The sequence below is a fragment of the Cupressus sempervirens genome, chromosome 8 (assembly GCF_028749045.1).
Source record: "Cupressus sempervirens isolate cs-2001-9-10 chromosome 8, ASM2874904v1, whole genome shotgun sequence".
In the NCBI taxonomy this organism is placed as follows: domain Eukaryota; kingdom Viridiplantae; phylum Streptophyta; class Pinopsida; order Cupressales; family Cupressaceae; genus Cupressus; species Cupressus sempervirens.
Genome location: NC_143125.1, coordinates 582,975,635 through 582,992,082, shown reverse-complemented (window position 1 = coordinate 582,992,082; position 16,448 = coordinate 582,975,635).

The following is a 16,448-nucleotide window of genomic DNA, read 5'->3' as shown; positions in this document are numbered from 1 at the left end:
TAAAAGACACAATATTGGCATTACTTTTTATACTAATTTTTTCTTCCAAAACATCTTTTGCCCCTTTACCTTCTTGTACACCACCTTTCACAAAGAAGATTACAGTTAATGCGTTCCATTCTGCTTCTATTTTTGTAATCTGCAACAATAAATCATCAAAGTTCTTATTCTTTGACATGCCAAAGGCTTCTGGATCGTGCACAGCCTTGACCTCCTAGCTCTCACTAGCTTTCTTGAGCTCTATAAACCCACACTCCTTAGATCTTCAATTGCTAGGCATCCACAATCTTCTTGTGATTGGTTTTCACCAAGAGGAAACTTTTCTCTCAGTGAGTCATACATTTTTGCAAGATAAAGGTCTTTCGAATAGCTCTTCTTAATATTCTCTTCTTCTAGAAAAAAAATTTCTTCAAAAAAGTCCCACTCTTTTTCAAAATTATCTTTTTCAATATTCATTATGTGACACAAAACCTCCAACTTATAGTGTAGGCAAAATAGTTAGTCTGTGAGGAGGAAATTCTCTTCCTTCAACCTCTAAATCTTTCTTCTTGATACTCCTCCTTATTCATATAAACACCAGCTTCATAAAGTTCATCCTCACTTTCTTTAGCATCCTCTTCTTCAACTTCAACTTCATCCTTACTTTCTTCAACATCGTCTTCTTCAATGGAATCTAAATTTTCAAGAAATTCTTCAATGATAAAATCAACATCATCTTCTTCTTCCTTCTTTGCTCAAGCCAAACTGGCCTTGATACCAATTGTAAATATAATAACAAGAAAATAAATTGAATCAAAGAAGATGAAATACACAATAACACAGATTTATCATGGTTCAGAAAAACTTTCCTACATACACACTCAATAGGGAATTACTTGTATTAATTAACCAATACATTACGTGGGCTGCACATAGGCATTATATAGAACTCTATGAATAGAAAGAGTCAAGAGGGAGAATGGGTAGTCATGTGACTATTGGGCTTCAAATCCCATCAATCTCCCTCGTGAAGTCCAACTGGTACAACCATGCATCATGGCATTCCCTGCTACTATTTAGAATCTCAGAGGACAATGAAGCCTTGAGATGAATTCAAGGCCACTAGACTTTTCTCTAGCACACTCATGATGAGTCTTCTCCACATTAAATCAAACTCAAAAATATCTTCTCCTCCAATTTTGATAGGTGCACAATATATTTCTTTGTCCTAAAAAGAACTTGTAGCATTCCTCACTTTTCAAAACACCTTTCTCGCACCCATTTCCTTTAGTCTCTCCATAACATCATTTAACTCTATGACAAGATGCTCCTCATACATTCTCTGCATATGTAGCTGGGATTCAAGAAGAAACCATGGCTAGAGGATAGCCAAATGATGTGTTGTATATATTCTTACCTTCTCTACAAATTCTAATATGACTGGATTCACATACTCAATAAATACAAATTTTACCATAGATTTTATCAATTCCCCCATGTCATAAGCATTTGTCCATTCTTGAGTAGTTAGCAAATTGATGGCACTTCCTTCATGATGACCAATAAAAGGGCCTACTAGGCCATAATCAACTGCACTTTCTACATTGTTTGACTCAGCAAAATTATCTAAAGGTTGTGTATGATATTGTGAATCATTAAAATGGTCTTCCAACCTATTTAAGCTTCTAGCATCACATGGAGAGGAGTCTAAGGGAAATTGATTTCAGATGTTTTGGGTTGAGGGGCTAACATTGTCTATGTGTTGCTATACATCACAAACTATACTATCCTCTGAACTTTTGTATGGGCCAGAGTTATCCTCATCAGTATGTGCATAATGAAAATATGAAACAATATTGTCCCCCTCACTGTCCAATTTTCTCCTTTCATAACATTGAGGAGGTTGTATCTTACAAGTGTCCTCCCAATTTTTTTCGCCATGACATTGTGGACTCTCAATAGGTAGAGAAGTGTTATGTACTCTAGAAGCATGTGCAAAGTAATTCTTTCCTGCAAACTTAGAAATAAATTGTGCTTTTTGACCCTCTTCTTAGCTAATACACTGAACTCTTCCCTTAGTTGCAAAAGCGACAATATTGGCATTGCTTTTTATACTAATTTTTTCTTCCAAAACATCTTTTGACCCTTTACCTTCTTGCACACCACCTTTCACAGAGAATATTGCAATTAATGTGTTCCATTCTGTTTCTACTGTTGCAATTTTCAATAATAAATCATCAGAGTTCTTATTTTCTAACATGCCAAAGGCTTCTGGATCATGTGCAATCTTGAGCTCCTGGCTCTCACTAGCCTTCTTGAGCTCTATAATCCACACACTCCTTAGAATTTTAGTTGCCAAGCATCCACAATCTTCTTGTGATTGGTTTTCACCAAGAGGAAACTTTTCTCTTAGTGAGTCATACATTTTTGCAAGATAAAGGTCTTTTGAATAGCTCTTCTTAGTATTCTCTTCTTCTAGAAACAAAATTTCTTCAAAAAAGTCCCACTTTTTTTCAAAATTATCTTTTTCAATATTCATTATGTGACATAAAACCTCCAACCTACAACACAGGAAAAATAGTTGGTTTGTAAGGAGGAAATTCTCTTCCTTCAACCTCATAAATCTTCCTTCTTGATACTCCTCCTCAGTCATATAAACACCAACTTCATAAAGTTCATCCTCAATTTCTTTATCATCCTCCTCTTTAGCCTCAACTTCATCCTTACTTGCTCCAACATCCTCCTCTTCACCAAAATCTAAAATTTCAAGAAATTCTTCAATGATAAAATTAGCATCATCTTCTTCTTCCATCTTTGCTCAAGCCAAACTAGTTCTGATACCAATTGTAAATATAATAACAGGCAAAGAAATTGAATCAAAGAAGACAAAATACACAATAACACAGATTTATCATGGTTTAGCAAAACCTTCCTATGTCCACACTCAACAGGGAATTACTTGTATTAATTAACCAATACATTACATGGGCTACACATAGCCATTAAATAGAACTCTATGAATATGAAGAGTCAAGAGGGAGAATGGGTAGTCATGTGACTATTGGGCTTCAAATCCCAACAATCTCCCTTGTGAAGTCCAACTGGCACAACCATGCATCATGGAATTCCCTACTACTTTTTAGGATCTCAGAAGACAATGAAGTCTTCAGACGATTTCAAGGCCACAAACTTTTCTCTAGCACACTCTTGATGAGTCGTCTCCACATTAAATTAGACTCAAAAATATCTTCTCCAATTTTGACAGGTGCACAATATATTTCTTTGTCCTCAAAAGAACTTGTAACATTCTTCATTTTTCCAAACACCTTTCCTCCACCCATTTCCTTCAGTCTCTCCATAACATCATTTAACTCTATGACAAGATGCTCCTCATACATTCTCTGCATATGTAGCTGGGATTCAAGAAGAAACCATGGCTGGAGGATAGCCAAATGATGTGTTGTATATATCCTTACCTTCTCTACAAATTCTGATATGACTGCATTCACATACTCAATAAATACACCTTTTACCATATATTTTATCAATTCCCCCGTGCCATAAGCATCTGTCCATTCTTGAGCAGTTAGCAAATTGATGGTACTTCCTTCATGATGACCAATAAAAGGGCCTCCCAAGTCATAATCAACTGCACTTTCTACACTATTTGACTCAGCAAAATTATCTACAGGTTGTGTATGATATTATGAATCATTAAAATGGTCTTCCAAACTGTTTAAGCTTCTAGCATCATACAGAGAGGAGTCTAAGGGAAATTGATTTCAAATGTTTTTGGTTGAGGGGCTAACATTGTTTGTGTGCTGTTGTACGTCACAAACTATACTATCCTCTGGACTTGTGTAGGGGTCAGAGTTATCCTCATTGGTTTGTGCATAATGAAAATGGGAGACACTATTGTCCCCCTCACTGTCTAATATGCTCCTTTCACAACATTGAGGAGGTTCTATCTTACAAGTGTCCTCCTAATCTTGTTCGCCATGACATTGTGGACTATCAATAGCTAGAGAAGTGTTATGTACTCTAGAAGCATGTGCAAAGTAATTCTTTCCTACAAACTCAAAAATAAATTGGGCTTTTAGACCCTCTTCTCAGCTAATACACCAAACTCTTTCTTGAGTTGCAAAAGCTACAATATTGGCATTACTTTTTATACTGATTTTTTTTTCCAAAACATCTTTCACCCCTTTACCTTCTTGCACACCACCTTTCACAAAGAAGATTGTAGTTAATGCATTCCATTCTACTTCTATTGTTGCAATCTGAAACAATAAATCATCAAACTTCTTATTCTCTGACATGCTAGAGGCTTTTGGATCATGCATCGCCGTGAGCTCCTAGCTCTCACTAGCCTTCTTGAACTCTATAATCCCCACGCTCCTTAGATCTTCAGTTACTAGGCATCCACAATCTTCTTGTGATTGGTTTTCACCAAGAGGAAACTTTTCTCTTAGCAGTTATACATTTTTGCAAGATAAAGGTCTTTCGAATAGCTCTTCTTAGTATTCTCTTCTTCTAGAAAAAAAATTTCTTCAAAAAAGTCCCACTCTTTTTCAAAATTATCTTTTTCAATATTCATTAGTTGAAACAAAACCTCCAACTTATAGCACAAGCAAAATAGTTATTCTATGAGGAGGAAATTCTCTTCCTTCAACCTCATAAATCTTTTTTCTTGATACTCCTCCTTATTCATATAAACACCAGCTTCATAAAGTTCATCCTCGCTTTCTTCAACATCCTCCTCTTTAGCCTCAACTTCATCCTTACTTGCTTCAACATCCTTCTCTTCAACAGAATCTAAATTTTCAAGAAATTCTTCAATGATAAAATCAACATCATCTTCTTCTTCCATCTTTGTTGAAGCCAAAATGGCTCTAATACCAATTGTAAATATAATAACAAGAAAAGAAATTGAATCAAAGAAGACAAAATACACAATAACACAGATTTATCATTGTTTGGCAAAACTTGCCTACATTCACACTCAATAGGGAATTACTTGTATTAATTAACCAATACATTACATGGGTTGTACACAACCATTATATAGAACTCTATGAATACGAAGAGTCAAGAGGGAGAACGGGTAGTCATGCGACTATTGGGCTTCAAATCCCAACATTAATTGCTTTAAGAGTTACCCAAGATTCCCCACACAACAACACATCATTGAAATAAGTGAAATTTCTTGTAGTTGGGCCCCAATTGAAATAGAAGTTTGACACTCTTTCTTCCTTTCCACTAAAATTTGATGTGAGGAGTTCACATGCACTATGATTCTAATTTAAACTATTGTTCAGGTTTACTTTGGTCAAGGTCAAATGTATCAATCTTTGACCTTTAGGATCACATCTAGAGTCATTTCAACTACACAGTCGCTTGTGATGTTGTACATGTTTCCCAATGAAATTAGAGATTCCCTTGAAATTATGTTCAAACTTTTTCAAATGCATACTATTATCTTCTTCAAACTTTGTCAATAGCATACTATTATTTTCTTCCATTAATGATTATAATAATTGACCAGAGAGGGACTTGAAGTCCCAACAATTCAATGAGATGGACTGCATGGAAGAAATTTGCAGAACTCATGCACCTTCTCAATGATTTAGCCAACTTTTCTAATTACTGACTGGCTGGCTTGTTGCATCTCCATAACCATGCAAACATTTAAACAAAAAATAAGAAAAGCTAAGGGAAAGAGTTAGTAGTTTAGGGATGAGGCTATCCTCCCTACAAATTACACCATTGATTAAATTTAAAAAACATGAAAACACAATGAAATTTTATAAAATTTTCAACATTTGATCTTCATGGTTTGTATATTCTATTTTAGAATCATGTTTGACTTTTTTTTTTTTTTTGGTCTTTGGTGCATTTTCTCTGCTAGCGTCATTGTTTAGCATTCTAATTCTGAGCTTCGTAAAAAATCTGATATGGCTATATAAATTATTACTCATATTTGTGAAAATGATGCTATATGATTGATTATTTTTTAGAATTAAAATGGACTGATAAAACTTTATTGATATTATTATTATTGTGCATATATAATGTATAATGTATATGCAACTTAAACAACTTGTACATCCTATTACCCCTTAATGCTAGAAACTGATTAAAAATAAGTGCCTCAAAGAATATCTCTAAGGATTATATATATAATCATCACTTTAACAACAAAGTTCATCCCAAAATTTTGAGGACTAGTTAAAATTTAGAAAATACTTTGAAATTATATATATGAAAAGAGTAAAAAATGGAGAATTATGTAATGTGTATAATGCAAATATATAGAAAAATGTTAAAGCAATTAATGCTAAATAATTTGATATCAATAATTCTTATTTTATTCTATTAAAAAAAATCTAAAATTTAAAGTTTAAATAAATATTTTTATGTAGAAAAAGTGTGGGTATGTGAAAATGATGATACTAGTAATTATCTATCTTATTTATTATAACTAATCTTGATGTTTACTAAAGAAATTAAAAAATAATATTAAATTATTTGATTATTTTATATTTTTATATTATATTAATCTTTAATATCATTAAAAAAATAAAAATTATAAATATATTAAAGAAAAAATATAATATAATTTTATCTAATGTAATATATAATAACTACTATAATAGTTATAATACAATATAAAGAAATAGTTTAGAAATATATGTAATGTCATATAAAGTATTATTGTAATGCCCCACTAAAAATCCAAGAGGACAACATAACAATTAAAGGAAGAAAACATTAAAAATATATATATCAACATTGAAATGCATCACATAAATTGAAATATTAATCCATCTAACAAGTATGCATAGATACATGTCCACTTTCACAAATTTTAAGTATTCATTACATCAAGTTTTTGCATATATATTTTAAATTTGTATCCTCAAGCAGTTTAACCTATACACATCAAGGTAATAACATAGTCATGATACATCAACATGAAGCTACACAAAGAGATGTGAAGAATTGTTGAAACACATATGACTATACAGACAAGAAGTTGCATGAGGAAGCATGTATGGTGAAACATTATCATACGAGGCTCTCAAACAACTTTACAAAATACTTGATGGATGAAATATTTTTCACCCAACCATGTGGAACCTTGTGGAACACTTTCCTAAGATAGAAGATAAAAAAAGGCCCCACACCATGCTCAAACACATATAAGGAAATAGCATAAGTAATCACATCCAATAAGAGAAACACAAGGGTAGCCAACATAGTACTAGAGAATCAACACAAGAACCTCCTGTATAAGAGATGAATCTAAAACAAATACAAGGGTACTCCTCTCCAGACCTGGTGCCTAGGGGGGCACCATGTGGAAATGATCACCTCGTTGAGCCAATGTGTCTCTTTGCTATATCAACGCCCCATAGATGACCACACATTTTCAACTCATCCTCACAAAATAGCACATCCATACTCTAGGCATGGGTGAGGTACCATTATCTTTTATTAATGTAGAATGCCAAACCCAATTAATTTTAATTAGTTATCACTTGATTAAAAATCCATAATGGGTTACCCAAGACTAGCCACTTTGGGCTCTGACTCCCACTGCGAGCCACCTTTGATACTATATATGTATCAAGACCCTCTTATGTGTTAAGAATATAGCTTCATCGGATTGAAGCATTCATATCATGAATATTGATAAACATATATTTAAGTGTGATGTCACACACACACACACACACACACACACACATATTAATCTCTATCATTGTATGCTACAAATATCCTTGACTAATCTGTATCAATGGAGTTAATGAATTGGCATTTCACATTGGTTGTAATTAAGAGGATTTGTGATAATGAATGGGTGTGGCTTCCCATGGAAAGTGTCACGAGGGAAGTCATAGCCATTCATGATCGTGACCCCCTAGTAGCATACTTATATCTCTGATGGTTGTAGGAGAATATGATCAATAACCAAGGCATTGTATATTCTTTAGAAGCCATCGATCTATCCTTCCTTCAATTTGAATAATCTACACTTTTTAGTTTGTCCTTCATCGGTTCTCTATAATAGCAAAGAAATCATATAAATGTTTGATCCACATTATCATCAAGGAAAGGAAAAGTGTTAAGAGAATCACAAAAGACATTGCTAATTTTTCTTTAGATGTATAGACTTATTCTCTAGAAAAGATCCACAATTAACATGGTGTCAGAGTTCAACTAGAGAAAAATTAGAAATCAGAATTGTTCTTTGCCTTATAGAAATCAAACTCTATCCAAATCAAAATGGTGAACAGAATTGAAGTAGAAGATCGATTGGGAGGGCTTGCAAACTTCTCAAAGAAAATTTGAATTATATGCTTACTTGAAGAACTCAAATTAGAGTCTTTTATAGAAAAAGATATTAAGATGCCTAAAGAAGAATTAGAAAAAATAACTTGGAAAAGATGAAACAATAAAGCTAAGAAGATCATAATTGATGTTGTAAGAGATCACATACTTCCATCCATAGAAAGATTGAAAATGGCATATGAAGTTTTTAAAACTATAAAAGATACTTTTGAAATAAAAAATGCAAGCAGAATACTATCATTAAAACATTAACTCTTGAATATAAAAATAAACAAAGGAGAGTCAATGAAAAATTATTTTTTTAGAATCACTAAGATAAGAGACCAACTTGTCACTATTAGAAACAATGCAGATGAAAAGGAACTTACTCTAATTTCTCTAAGAGGCCTACCTATATCATGGGAACATTTCATTCAATGTGTAAGTTGTCCCTCCCTTCCAAAGTTTGATCAACTCAAGAATGAGTGTATTAAAGAAGAATCTTAGTTAATCTTTAGAAGATTCCCCACAAATCAAAAAGGGGAGATTCAAGCCATACATAATAACAATAAAGGGAAGAAGAGGAAATTCAAATATAAGAGAAGGAAAAGTTGTCAATACCTCAAAGAAAATAATCTATCCAAAGTTCAATGCTACCAATATGATAAAATTGGTCACATTTGAAGGGATTGTCCTGAAAGAAAGAAAATTCAAGCTACCATATTAGAATCTCATAAAGTGGAAAATCCTCTATTTTATGTAGCCTTTTCAAGTGAATTAAATGCAAGTAATAATATTTGGATAATAGATAGTGGAGCTTCAAGACACATGACTGGATTCATAAATCAGTTTGAAACATTCAAAGAGTATTGCATAGAAGAAGTCATAATTGGTGATAACTCTGCTCACCTAGTAAAAGGAATTGGGACCTGCTCCTTACAACTAAAATTGAGAGAGACTTTTTTACTAAAACATGTACTATTTGTACCAAGGATAAAAAGAAACCTAATTTCTATTTCTAGCCTAGTAGACCAAGGATGTTGTGTCTCTTTCAATGAGTATAAAGTGTTACTATGGACTAAAAACTCCAATATTAAGAATGCCATCAACATAGGATCAAGAGATGGAAGCTTGTACAAATTAAATATTAAAGTAAAATATCAAGCACCAAATCATGCAGTTCATAATTCAAATGAACTTTGGCATAGAAGATTAGGGCACCTTAGCTTTAGTGGTCTTCCTACTGTAGGGAAAATCTCTACAGGTATACCTAATTTCAAAACTAATCACTTTAGCATTGTAAATGGTGTTCTATAGGAAACAATAAGAAAGGATACCTTCCTTTAAGTCAAAAAAAGTTAAATTTTGCACTAGAACTTGTACACACTAATTTGTGTGGACCCATGTCAACACCTTCACTTAGGGGGCTATTGTACTATGTAACCTTCATTGATGATTACTCTAGGAAAGCTTGAATATACTTCCTAAAACTTAAAGAATATAATGAAGTCATACAAAAATTCAAAGAATTTAAAGCCATAGTGGAAAACTACACTAGAAAGAAAATAAAAACATTAAGATCGGATAACGAAGGTGAATACACATCTGACATCTTTAAAGAATTTTGTAAGGATTAAGAGGGAGACTACAGTACCTTATAGTCTTAGAGCTTGTAGCATGAAAAAATAGAACTATTATGGAAGTAGAAAAACCATGATTCATGATCAAAATCTCCCTATGTCTTTTTGGGCTAAAGTAGCAAGTACAATGGTTTACATTTAGAATAGAAGCCCACTTGTAACATTAGAAAATATAACTCCTAAAGAAGCCTTCATAGGAATCAAACCAAATCTTAGTCATCTAATAATTTTCAATTTTCTAGTCTACATTCACATTCCCAAAGAGAAAAGGTCTAAACTTGAACCTTCCAGAAAGAAAGGAATATTCGTCGACTACAGTGAAACAACTAAGGGATATATAGTATATATTCTAGGACAAAAGTCCATTGAAATCAATAGGGATGTTTAGTTTGATGAAGAAAACATTTTCAATACATCCTTAAACAAAGAAGACAAAGAAGTTGAGAATTAGAGGGAGTTCATTATAGAGGATAATTATAATACTGAGAATCAGAGAGAGGACACTATAGAAGATAATTCAACTAGAAATCTGAGGGAGAGCCTTTATGAAGACAGAGACACACCTACATCTAATGTTGAGAATGATGAAGTTTTAAATCATAGGAAAAAATCACTATGGGAAAGGAAAATGATTGAAGAAAACAATGTGGAACTAGACGAGGTCTCTAAAGAAAATAAGAAAACAAGAAATAAAAAATGCTATGTTGCTTTATTGATAGAACTCACAAAAACATAACCAACTAATGTAGAGGAATCCTTAAAATATTAAGCATGGAAAGATGCAATGGTAGATGAACATCAATCTATTCTAAAGAATAATGTCTGGGATGTTGTTCATAGACCTAAAGATAAATTAGTTGTATCCTCAAAATGGTTATTTAAAATCAAGTGCGTACATAATAGAAGCACTAAAAAACACAAAGCAAGATTTGTTGCAAGGGGTTTTTCTTTAAAGGCCAAAATTGATTATGAAGAAACTTTCACTTTAGTTGCACATTATACTTTAGTAAGAATGATAGTTTCCATTATTGCGTCCAAAGGATGGAAAATACATCAAATGGATGTAAAGATAGCCTTCTTGAATGATGTCATTGAAGAAGAAGTATATATAGAACAACTAGAAGGATTCACTACACATGATCTGAAAAATTACATATGCAAACTAAAGAAAGCTCTATATGGGTTAAAGCAAGCTCCCAGGGCTTTGTATGAGAGAATAGAAAACTATCTTCTCAAATTGAGTTACTCCAAGAATGTGTTAGGATTTAACCATAGATAGAAATAATAATTACATGCAAATACAAGCAATATTAGAAAATAAACAAGACACCAAGATTTAATGTGGTTCACCCAATCCCTGGGCTACGCCCACCAAATAGCAAGTCCAATATTATTACGATCTAGTGATTACAACCTGATTACAATTCGTAATCCCTTACATCTCAATACCACTACAAGAACCAAATTTTGCATCACACCTTATGAAATAATCCCTAACCCTAACCCCTTTTATACAAGTATATTTGCCACTTGAGGGTTAAAATTAATTACAATATGTCAACCATAAATTGATGAATATAAACAATAGCCAATTGACGAATATTAGACTAATCAGACTCCACACTAACTAATAATCTCCTACTTGGTGACTATTCAGACTCCACACTAGAGAATAGAATGAAGCTAATTCAAATATATACTTCAAAATATCTAATAATGACATGTTGATACTCTTTCTTTATGTTGATGACTTGTTGATAATAGGTGCAAGTCATCTTATAGCCAAATATAAATAAGATCTCATAGCTTAATTTGACATGAAGGATCTAGGTATTCAACATTATTTTTTGGGACTAGAAGTATGACAAAAGGGAAACCACATCTTCCTAAATTAAGAGAAGTACACTATAGACATATTGACCATATTTGGAATGATGGATTGTAAGCCACTATTTACTCCAATGAAAACTAGTCTTCATAAGCTTTAGAGTAAAGTGGTAGACTCAAAATCAATAGATTCTACTCACTATTGACAAATTTTTGGCTCTCTTATTTACTTAGTAAACACTCAACCAGATATTTGCTATGCTACAAATGCGTTAAGTCACTTCATGTGTGAACCCAAGAAGATTCATCTAATGGTAGCCAAGCATATTCTAAGGTATCTTCGAGGAATAATTGGAATGAGTACTACCTGAGTCAATAAACATTATTAAATTTTGCTTCTTTAAGAAACCCACCACCTTGAGAGTTTGTAGTGCACTAAAACCTGAAAGTGCATGACAAGAAATGATTGGTTGAGAATCATGTGATTCCTCACTTGACTCCCTATCCTCCTCTAATATGGGCTCATCCTCTTCTTCCTCACTTGGACCTTCAATATAGAACAATTTCTTTTCACTACATTTATGTCCTCAACTATATTTGCTATCACAATTGAAACACAACCATTTTGTTCTTTTCTCCTCAATTTTTTGTGGAGTCAACCTAGTAGGTTGAGGAAAATAAGGTGTTGAATATCCTTTTTCTCTTGTCACATTAGCCCCTTGCTTTCTAGGAATCAAGAACTTCTCCTCTACCTTGCATGCCAATATAAAAGACTCATTTACTAAGATGGGACAAAACATGCATACCTCATGTTGAATGTGATCCTTGAGACCACCCAAGAATAAATCGTTCAAGTTTTCCTCTATAATTGTATCCACTCTTAAGGATGGATTTCGGAATTTTTGAATAAAATCCTTAACTAATACTATTTGTTGAAGCTTAGCAAGTTGGCTAAAGAAGTTTTCTATCATACTATTGCTATATTGTGCTTGGAGTTCTTCTATAAAAATTGACCATGATACAGTGAGACCCTTTTTCCTCCTATGAGTATGAAGCCAACGATACCAAATGAATTGATTCGGTTCTAGCTATAAGGAAGCTATCATAACCTTTTGTCCATAGGGGATTTGATGTACTTCAAAAAAATTCTCCATTTTCTTTATCCATGTTAGAGGATCCTTGCCATCAAATTTTTGCATATCCACCCTTGGAAAAAAATTTCTAGATCTCGTAGGAGTATTAAAATTTGTGTCATTATTAGTCAACTTCAAGGTTTCACCTTGATAACTTGAGAGCTTCTTCCTTATTTCATTCATATAGGTGCTTAACATGCTCTGTATATCTAATATATCTCCTTGTAGGTCACACATATCCCTCTTAACTTCTTCCTTGAACTTACTAAGTTCCTCATGGGGATTACTATCTTCTATCACTTACCACTCTTGATTAGAGGATTTCTCCAGTCTGGTAGCATTCCTTTTGCTTCTTGTTGAAGGCCCCATCATGATGGAAACCAATATTTTTGAAATAAATCACACAAATGAAATGTAAATTCTCTGACGTATTTATTTATTTTTTACTGTAACTTACTAGGGCCAAGATACCCTTACTCGAAAAAAATCCAAAAAAATAAAGCAAATTTTCTCCCTTGAGAGTGAATTTTCCTAATTTTGCAATATCTTGCTTATTTTTTCTTCAAGTTCTCCAAGCTTTTAAATTTAGGCTCCTCTACTATGTATTCAAAAACTCAATACAAGTTATACTCCAATTCGACAGGATGTGAGAGATATGAAGATCTCAACAAATTGTGTAGAAATAGTAATTTTGTAATAATTTGCTCAAATTTGCTCCAATTCCTATAAATTTTGGACTATAGCTTCTATAATATGGTCTTAAAAAATCCTTTAAAAATATTTGAATTATTTTCTAAAAGCTAAAAGTTATGCTCTTCCCAAAATCGCCATAATGTTGAGAAAAAATCTTGCCTCTATGGTGCCAAGATCATGCTCTGATACCACTTGTAATGAAATAACTTGCACAAATGAAGAAATAATATGAAATATTATAGAAGTAATTAATAAAAGCTGAAAGTAATAGATCACTTTGAAGGGGCAACCTCCAAATATCTCCAATGAGAACACACTTCACAATATGATGTTGAAATAAGAATCACAACCTCCTATATATACCTAATTATGATTAGGTTGAATAGACACAACCCTACATTACACGTAGGCCAACCTACCTACTTAAATAATAGTATAATAATGATAACATGACTTAATTAAGGATTAATATAGCCACAAGTTGACTATACACACCAATATTAAAGGCATAACAGTTTGTTAAGAAACATGTACACTCTTGTTGTTGTTAATGTGCTTCTAAGGATACTGCTATGTAGTATTGATCAACACCCTCTTATAGGTACTTATTTAAAAAACATGTATGAAACTGTATCAACTTACAACATTTTCAATTATTATTCTAAACTTAATAAAATTTAACTTATATTTGTATAATAGGAAAGAAACCTAAACATAGCTAGTACAATTATCTTTAGAATTTTCAAAGGTCAAGACATGACTTTTTCCATTGAAGAATGGCATATCTAATGAACTTGTCAAAATAATTATGGACCATCTAAAGAGGGCACTCATATCTACAAAAAATAAGGTTTACATCCCTCTATCACTCACCAAAATAACTTAGCAATATGTTTTAATGGAAATCATTGCTGATGGAAGAGACACCTAAGATGTACTCCATTTTATAGCCTTCAAGCCCATAGAGTGGTTGTGTGCTTATGAGAAGCTTACAACCAAGGGAAACTAAAGCCTTGTATGTTGAAGGTAAACCTTTGTTCTAATGCCAGGTAGGAGGATTCAATTCAAATAGGAAGAAAAATGAAACGCACAAAATGGTCAGGGAGTCATCACAAGTAATAGTGCAATAATAAAGGGAGAGAAACAAAGATATATGAATTATAATCAATGAATTTAAAATAATATCTCATAACAAGTAATCATGATTAATAAATGGAGCAAGACAATGGAATAAGGATTAAAATCAATAAGTTGCAATATATTTCAATAATAAAATGAAGAATGAGAATATATAATAAAGACACGAGAATATCAAGATTGATATTCAAAATTTTCAAAAAAATTTAATTCGTTTCATTACTCTATGTATAATACAAGTGCACACTTGTCTTAAAGAGAGTTGTTATAACTCAAATTTTGAATCACCATGCAAAAACAAGCTCTAACAAATGCTTTTAAATCCAAAAGATAATGCTAAGATATCATGTTTCCATCATAAGTATCTATCACCTGTCGAGGAAGAAAATTCCTTGCACAATTGGAAGCAGGGGAACCATATGTAGTAGCCAAACTAATCAATGCTAGGAACAATTAAAGTGGAAAAACTCATCATCAGAAGATAACTATTATGAAGGTGCACATTGAGGGTGATTCAATGATTATTATTAGTGCTTACCTCACTAAGACTTTGCTGAATTGGTGGATTTCATACATTACGGATCAAATCTAGCAGCTCTTAGATTCATTTGATAACTACAATATCTCATACTCTTCGGGAAGGAAATAAACATGTTGACCTTCTTGCAAACTTGGGATGTGATGGAAAAAAAATTTGCTCCCTTAATCCAATTGAACTTCATCACCAAAATCTTATTGTCATAGAGTTGGCGATTCTAAAGAAATAAGGGCATGATAAATAGATTCCCTTTGAAAAAAAAATCACCACCTATATAATAATTAATACAATCAATTTTTTTATTCAACTAATTAGAATTAAACTTTGGATTGAAATTAGAGTTTTCATTTGCATTAGTGTTAGCTTAAGTTTTATCCTTAAAGCTAGATTATTATTTGCAATAGAGAAAAGGTCATAGTGGGACTTCTTTAAGGAAATCAAGAGTTAGAGATTTATTAAGGCTTCAACTTTTATAATACATGGTTTGTGTATTATTCATTAAATTAAAGTTTCAAAAACTCTCTCATGTTTCTTTATCTCTCTTCCTTCACACTATGTCTACCTCATGCCTTACCCTCATCCCCCCCCCGCCCCTTCTCTCGGTCCTAAATTATCCTCTTTCTATATTTACCTCTATCTATATCCACTCCCCCTTCTATCTTTCTTACATCTCCCTGCTCCTCTAGTGATTGCTCCCCACTAAATACCTTATATATCTTTACATCATGTCTCTTACTCTCTCTCACACATCTCTCTTTCCCAAACATATAATACATATACCCATCCCCCCCATAATTACTCTCTTTCCCTCTCTCCCCACCCTCCTCTCAACATATCTTCTCCTATTTAACCCCCCTAGCCCCCTCCACTCTCTTATCACTATTATCCTCTCTGCCTTCCTTTATTAGCATGTCCATCTATCATATTCCCTAATTATTATATTTACCCCATCTCTCCCCCATTCTCTCTCCCATTCCCTCTTTCTCTTATATCCCTCCCTTTCTCACCATCTATTCCTCTTGATTACCATATAGCCCTAGCCCATGTCTCTCAACCTCTAGGCACTCTTCTCTCACCCTCTTCTCATCATGTCTCCATCTCTTTGGGACCCTAATTTTCATCCATCCCCTAATTACCACATCTCTCTCTCTCTCTCTCTCTCTCTCT